This window comes from Cetorhinus maximus, chromosome 19, assembly GCF_964194155.1.
Source record: "Cetorhinus maximus chromosome 19, sCetMax3.hap1.1, whole genome shotgun sequence".
Lineage (NCBI taxonomy): Eukaryota > Metazoa > Chordata > Chondrichthyes > Lamniformes > Cetorhinidae > Cetorhinus > Cetorhinus maximus.
The window spans coordinates 76,015,649-76,023,848 of NC_135897.1; positions in this window are offsets into that span (position 1 = coordinate 76,015,649).

Consider the following 8,200-nt stretch of genomic DNA (forward strand, 5'->3'; position numbering starts at 1 on the left):
CCTTGATTCCATATCCCTTTAATAATCTTTGTGAGCAAAAATTGATCAATCTCCTGTTTAAAATTGTTAATTTGCTCAAAATCAATTAGAGATGGGCAATAAATGCTGGCCCAGCCAGCCACACACACAACATTTAAACATGTTCCTTCTGTCTGCAAAGGACAGGGCCCTGTGTGTGAGTATATGTAGCTTCTAGCACACGTAAGTGAGCCACACTGCAAGCCTGACTGATAATCTAAAATTGGTTGCCAGTGTAATTCTTAGCAAAATCAGGATTGTTGAGCAAGTGTTGTCCATTCGTGGAATCATATCTAATGTTGGGCACTATGCTTTGAGTTTTACAAGCATGGACTGGTTAGCTATGGTCAGTACTTTGCCTGTTGTGAACAGCTGAAGGGACGGTGCTTTGACATGATCCGCCAGTTGTTGGGACATGCGACCTAGATACCTGGCATCTCACCACTGAAATTCATATACCGCATTGCTGATTTGTGTGATAGGGCGAATGTCTTCTTGGCTTCACGGCAGCATCCTGTTAGTGTAGAATATCGCTTGTGTTGCTGCTGCATAGTAGCGGCATGAAACTGCCCCCTTCACCTGTTGCTCAAGTATTTGAGACACCTTGCCCTTCCAGGATAATCGGAGGTAGACCGGGCACTTTTTGGGACTGGAAATGGTGGCCTTAGACCCATTCATGAGTTTTTACGATATGCAGCGAGGAATGATCTGATCAGGGTAGCCGTTATCCCACAGGATGGCTTCGATGCATCCTAATTCCGCCAGTGAGCAAATGGCTTGGGCCCCTTTTACAAGGTTGCTGATAAGGCCAATTCTATAGAATTGGAACTGGAGGAATTCCAACATGTGTACTGACCAGTGATGGTGGGCTTGCAATAGACACAAGCCCATTGGCAGATTTCTCAACAAGCATGTTGAGGAAAGGGAGTCCCTTTCACAGGTGAATTTGAGCGCAGGATGGAGCCCATTTAGCCATTCAACGAAATTCTTACATGCAGCTGCAGATTCAAACATAGCAAACTAATCATCCAAGTATTGGAAATATGCAAGGGGTAGGAGGTTAGGTGTCATTCCGTCGAAGATGTGTTTCTCATGGAAACCAACAAAGGTGTTTGCGAGAGCTGGGCCTAGAGAGGATCCCATGGCAGCGCCATCTATTTGGGCATGCATGGTGTCGTTAAAACTGAACTGCATCGGTGGCTGATTTCATAAGTTCAATGAATACAGATTCAGACAACAATGAATCTAGATTGCCATGATATAGTGCCACGGTGCAAATGCCTATGGCTTCCTTGAGCAGTACATTGGTGAATAGACTAGCAATGTCGAACAAGCACAAGGACATGGCATCGCTATCAATATGCAAGTCCTGTATTGTCTTTGCAAATGTGAAGGAGTTCTTCACCGTGTATGTGGGAAAGCTGCTCAGAACTGTTTTTAGCAACTCACCCAACCATTTGGCCAATTCATGTAGAGAACCAGTCATAGATAAGATAGGGCGTAAAGGGACATCACTTCTGTATGTCTTGGGCAGCCGATACATACGTGGATATAGTGAACCATGAGGACTAATCCTATCATGTATATCACCCAGCAGCTCATTACTCATACTAGATTCCAACAAGTGTCTTTTGTAACTCGCTAAGCATGACTGGACAGCCCTGCTCGAAAGCAACCGCACCGCACATACTTAATAATAAAGTGCAACCTGGTGAAGCTACAGCACGACTATGTGCATGCTAAACAGCAGAAGCAATATGCTATATTCTGGCTACAAGAGCCGGTCAGAGGCTGGGAATTCTGTGGTGAGTAACTCACCACCTGATTTCCCAAAGCCTGTCCAACATCTACAAGGCACATGTCAGGAGTGTGGATAGAATACTCTCCACTTGCCCAGATGAGTGCAGTCCCAATAAAACACAAAAAGTTCAACACCATGCAGCTCAAAGCAGCCCACTTGATCAGCACCCCATTACTGCCTTGAACATTCAGTTCTTCCACCACCAGCACACTGTGGCAGCAGTGTGTACTATATATAAGAATCTCTGCAGTAAATCACCAAGATTCCTTCAACGACATCTTCCAAACCAATGAACTCTACCACCTACAAGGACAAGGACAGTAGATGCATAGAAACACAGCCACCTGCATGTTCCCCTCCAAGTCATGTGCCACCCAGACTTGAAATTATATCGCCGTTCCTTCACTGTGGCTGGGTCAAAATTCTGAAACTCACTTCCTAAGAGTACTCTGGGTGTACCTGCACCAGACAGACTGCAGCGGTTCAAGAAGCAGTTCATGCCCACTCACACGACTCTATATGCCTTCACACCCCCCACACCCATCCAGTGTTCGCTATGTACAGAACTCTGGAGTCCTTGGGAAATCTTTGAGATGCTCATTAAACTGTCAAAATAAACAAAGTCATTAAGAAAGCACCTCAAAAAATCCATTATCCTATTAAGTGGTCATAAAACTGTCAAGATAAATAAACACTCATTCAAAAACCACTTCAAAAAACATAATCCTATTAAGTGGTAAAAGAACTTTTGAGATAAGTAAATTGACAATTCTCTTGTGAATTGTGTCAACAACCCCTGCTGAGCTGAATCTGTTAGTGGGCCTGGAGCTCAGCCAAATATTTATAATGGGATTCCATTGCACAGCTATATAAACAAAGCCTCCAGAGCTGAATGCATTAAAACCTTTGAAGTCAATGAAAGACCTCAGCCAATACAAAAGCAAAATATTGTGGATGTTATAAATCTGAAATAAAAGCAAAAAGCACTGGAAATACTCAACAGGTCAGGTAGCATCTATGGAGAGAAACAGAATTGCATCTGTGGAGAGAAACAGAAAGTGTATGACCTTTCTTCAAAGACGTTGGCCCTCAAACTTAAAAGCAGAAGAACAAGTTTGTCTGAGATGTCAATTAAATTCATGGACAGAGTAGATAGTCAGAAGCTTTTTCCCAGGGTGGAAGAGTCAATTAATAGGGGACATAGATTTAAGGCGAGAGGAGAAAACTATAGAGGAGATGTGCGGGGCAAGTTTTTTACGCAGAGGGTAGTGAGTGTCTGGAATTCACTGCCAGAGGAGGTGGTGGAAGCAGGTACGATAGTGGTGTTTAAGAGGCAGCTTTACAAATAAATGAATAGGATGGGAATAGAGGGATACGGACCCCGGGAGTGCAAAATGTTTTAGTTGACGGGCAATATGTTTGGCGCAGGCTTGGAGGGCCGAAGGGCCTGTTCCTGTGCTGTACTTTTCTTTGTTCTTTGTAAAGAGGTTAGCAGTATATTTAGACTTAAAACCAAGGCAACAGATGTCTGAGCTGTCAGTAAAAAACCTGTTTAGATTTGAAAGCAGGGGAATAGATGTCTGAGTTGTCAATCAATTAAAAGAATAAATTACAGGGGACAAATGATACAGTCAAATCTGAATATCACTCCTGTTCAATGCAGATGGGCACTTTATCCCATTGGATAATGTACTCTAATGCATCTGAACACTTTCCCACTTTCACAATGCTGGTCAATTTAATGGTCACTTTTTAAGAACAAAGCCCTATCATTAATCACTGTATTGCAACATATTTAACTTACCATACAGCATTATATTCTGATATGTAAAGTTGTCAACACCTTTTGAACTTGCATTATTTAGATTATTATCCTTTATAAAAACCCAAGAGTACCATCCTACCATTCCTCTGGATGGATCATCTAACTACTTTAGATTAATCCATCACAATGAGCTGGTCCTATTTCCTAGTGACAAATATGATAGTGAGCCTGACACATTTGTCACTTTTCTAGATTCTGCCTAGCAAATGAGGTCGGAATGAAGGTGGGTGTGAACAAGCAGCTACAAACTGCTCATTCCACAGGTCAGTTGGCCAGGTAGCCAGTGTTAGTGTTAGCCTGTGCTACTAATATGGAATAATAGTTATGCAGGCATGATTGGAAAACTGACTGACAATTGATGGGTTCAGGTGGTTCATATTGAGGGGTCATTTTATTGGGCTTTGTTCCGGACACAGAGACCAGCCTAAGTCAAGTGTAAATTGGAAAATCAGGGCAAACATGTTGTAACCTGTCTTCAATACTCTCGTCCCGTGAGGCTCTGTGCTTGTAAATGAGCCTTACAATATTACTCTAAGAAAATAATGATTAACGAGGAGAGAAGCAAGGAAGAACTTTAATAGAAGGGTTGTGATAATTCATACAGGGCATAATGGATAGCTTGGAATATTGACAAAGTTGCAATTTAATTAAGGAATTCATTTTAAAATTAAGACAAATAATGAATACTTGAGAGTGAATACTGTGTAGTAATTTCATCATGTATACCATGTAAACAATGTTCACTGGTCTAGTGGTCATAAATATGGAAGAGAAAGCCAGAATTCATAATTTCAAAAACTACTTTAACAAGACATGAAGTTGAAGTGAGAATATCTGATAATTTGTGGTGTATGAAATTGCTGGAGTCTTGAAAAGCCAAATATATCATTAATGGCCTTAAGAGAGGGACTTACCACTTCTACCTGGTCTACCCTACATGTGACTCCAGTCCTACACAATATGGTTGACTTTTAATTCCCACAGGGCAACTAGGATTGAGATCCTTCAACAGTACCTTCCAAACCCACAACATCTACCACCTGGAAGGACAAGAGCAGCAGGCGCATGGGAACACTACCACCTACAAGTTCCTCTTCAAGTGACTCACTATCCTGACTTGCAACTATCACCTTCACTGGCGCTGGGTCAAAATCCTTGAACTTGCTCCCTAACAGTACTGTGTGTCTAACCACATGGGCTACATGCTTCAAGAAAACAGCTCACCACCACCTTCTCATCGGTAATAAGGGATGGACATTAAATACTGGCCTTGCCAATGACACCTACATCCGTGATGGAATAAAAGTAAATGAATGCTGCCTTGTCAGTGTCACCCACACCCCAAGGGCAAAAAAAAAATCTGAACTATGAGAGAAACCTCGAAATTAGCTCTTCACATTAATCTCTTAAATTTTCCCATAAATAAATCTACCTATGGATATGCTGCAGAGCTCAAGGGAGTGGCTTTGCCCTCATGTTTTGGAGCTGAAAAAACAAGTTATACTGGATTTTGAGAGCCAGTATGCTTCATGTAGTTGATGTGCAATGACATCCACACTGAAGGTGTAAGGATCAAGGGTGGACGGCTTACTTTATTGTTAATGTAGCGTGTAAATATTCTACAAACCTTCATGAATTTTATTATAAGTTTGTGTTTTCATAGATTGGCTGGCCACTGTGGTGGGTTGTGCAAAGGCTGTGAAGAGGCCCTGAAAGTTTTTGATGTCTTCGGCTCTGGTAATGAATTTTGATGTAATTGTTCAAATGTATTAATAAATTGTTATTGATCAGCAAGATCAACAAGATAGAACACCCTGAATGATGTTCTGGCGGAAAATTATAAAGCAATAAGAATTGGGTGAGCATTGTTACGCAAATCCAAAGTTAGCTATCTTCAGCTTTTGCAGGTTGAGAAGGCAACTATGTTTCTAGTTCTGGCTTCGATGCTCCAGTCAGTTGATGTCAATTTCAACCAAAATTTAGTGCGATATAAATAGTTTAAGATTATGGAATCTTAAGTAAGTTACCAGGAAATAAAACTACCCGTCATCCATTACCATCATGTCAGAACCCCACTATCGCTCAAGATGGGGTCTGGCCTCTCCATTCGGACCCCAGGTGTCCTTCAGCAAGAAAAGGAGAAGCAGTAGAGGAGGCAAATGTACAAATGGGTTGGGGGCCACTCGTGATCATTTGAGTCTTCAGTAGTGCCCCCAGTTATGCAACCTCTTGCTCAAGTCCTGAGGGTCTGGGTTCAGGCAGTGTATAGCTTGAAGGTGGATCATACACCAATGGTCCCCAGGTCTTATAATCTCACAGAGGGGAATTACAATACTTACAGTCATGGGTCAAGTGACCTGGGCACCCAAAATTATAGCAAACTTGGGATGGATCAGTGGGCTGGGGTCCCAGGTTGGGAATGCATTTATGGTCCTCCACCACTGTGACCGATTTCTTAGCTAAAACTCCTTTTGATTGCAACTGCAGGGCCCCCTTTACAAGGCCCCAGGCTCAGGTAGCACAAGAGGCTTTTCCAACCGACATTTACGCCTCTTGTCTGTTTATCGAGGGGTGCTAAATTATTAAGGAAAATAATTTCATACTATCCTCAAAATCAGCTGCAGGTTTAATGTCAGTGCTGCTGTGCTTTAGGGAGAGCTTCAGAGTGCCTTTGAAGCATTTTCTTCACACCGCACCCCCCACTGTGGTGTACACCACAGCCCTGTACACCAAAACTTTTGTTGACTTGCAGAGGCCTTCATTGTCAAACGCTCACTGCTGTAATTTATAGAAGGCTGAGCTGGTGCAGCTGATCCAGTGTTTGGTCTCCTCGTCAACAGTGGCTTTTTTGAGAGAGGTGGCTACCAAGGTATGGGAAGTGCTCAACATATTCCAGAGTCTCTCCTTCAACATATAGTGGAGGTGGAATAATTGGCTGACCAGTTGTGGGTTGATAAATGAGTTTTCTTTTGGCAACATTCAAGGACAGGCTGACTCTCTTATATGCAGAATTGAAGAGATCGAGGTCGACTTGCAAATATGGTGCAGAGTGGGCAACAACATTACAGTCGTCCGCAAGCTATAGATCATATATGTCTACGGTGGTCAGTTTAGTTTTGGCACAGAGATCCAGCTAGTATTTAATACTGAAACCAGAAGGCAATTGTTCTTTGACGATGTGAATAGCCACTGGTGGAGGGGCTTGTGCGCTCCAACGATCCCTTGAACGATGTCACCGGGAATTCCTTGTTCCTGGTAGGGCCATCCATGGCAGTAAGGTGAGGGGGACGTGCCAGACAAAGTACAGTTCAAAAAGTCCTCAAATGTAGAACAGGAGAAGGAAGACCGTGTGTCTCACGGCCTATGAAGGCGGAAGAAGGCTGCAGCAGGTGGTCCCGGTCATCACGGCTCCACACGGCACCAAAATCTGACCACTAACCTCAAGATCATGTGGACAATGCCCCGAGATCCCAACGGTAAACAAAATCATGCACAGGCTTCTCTCAAGGTCCATTTGCCAAGTCCTATGGCAATGGAGACTTGGCGATGGGGACAGGGCTGCGAATCTGGGAGTCCCTAATATGAACCTGCACACAGGTGACAGATGCATGAAGGTCATTGGATACCTGTGTTGGGACAGATGTGTTTTTGGGCAGCAGCATCTGTGACTGAGCAGTTCTCTTCAGAATACCCTCTGCTCACCCCAAATGGGGAAGGGGCTAGAAAAAGTGTCCTAAAAATAGGCTGTCCCATTTTCTCCTGGCTGGGGAACCACAACGTGTAGGATCACTGTTTTCGTGTTCAAAGAAAGAAAATCTTAAATTTTGCCGCTTGGAATGTTAGAACACTGATGGATAATCACAAGAGTGACCACCCAGAAAGGAGTACTGTAATCGTATCATCTGAATTATCAAGACTCCAAATTTACATCACTGCCCTCAGTGAGACCCACCTTCCTGGGAAGGAAAGGCTGACAGCGACTTTCATGTCCACGGAGTTGGTTTTGCCATCTGGAGAAGGGTCTTGGATGCACTGCCAGAACTCCCCAATGTACAATGACACTTCACCTACAGTTCAGCCATAATCAATACTCCACCATCATCAGTTCTTATGTCCCATCCCCCGGCTCTAATAAAGATGTTAAGGAAAAATTCTATTTGGGCCTTGATAAAGTCCACATGGCCATCCCTAAAGAAGAAAAGACCATCTTTCTGGGGGACTTTAATACCAGGGTTGGCCATGACGCCGATGTCTTGAGAGGAACCATTGGGAAAAACGGGTGAGAAAAGCCAATGTGAATGGTGCCTTCCTGCTGACAAAGTGTGCTCAGCATATGGTTTCATTATAACAAACACCCTCTTCCCCCAGAAGGACAAATACAAAACCACAAATCAAAGGCTCACAGTGACTCATCAACATTTTATTGACCCAATGCAGCACCTCGGCTATATTAAGTTTGTTCAATCCAGAGATGTTATAAATTTGAACCATTATGGGACTGACCGTGCTGAGCATGTTAAATATCTCAGAGGGTAGATTTAAGTTTTGAGTCATAC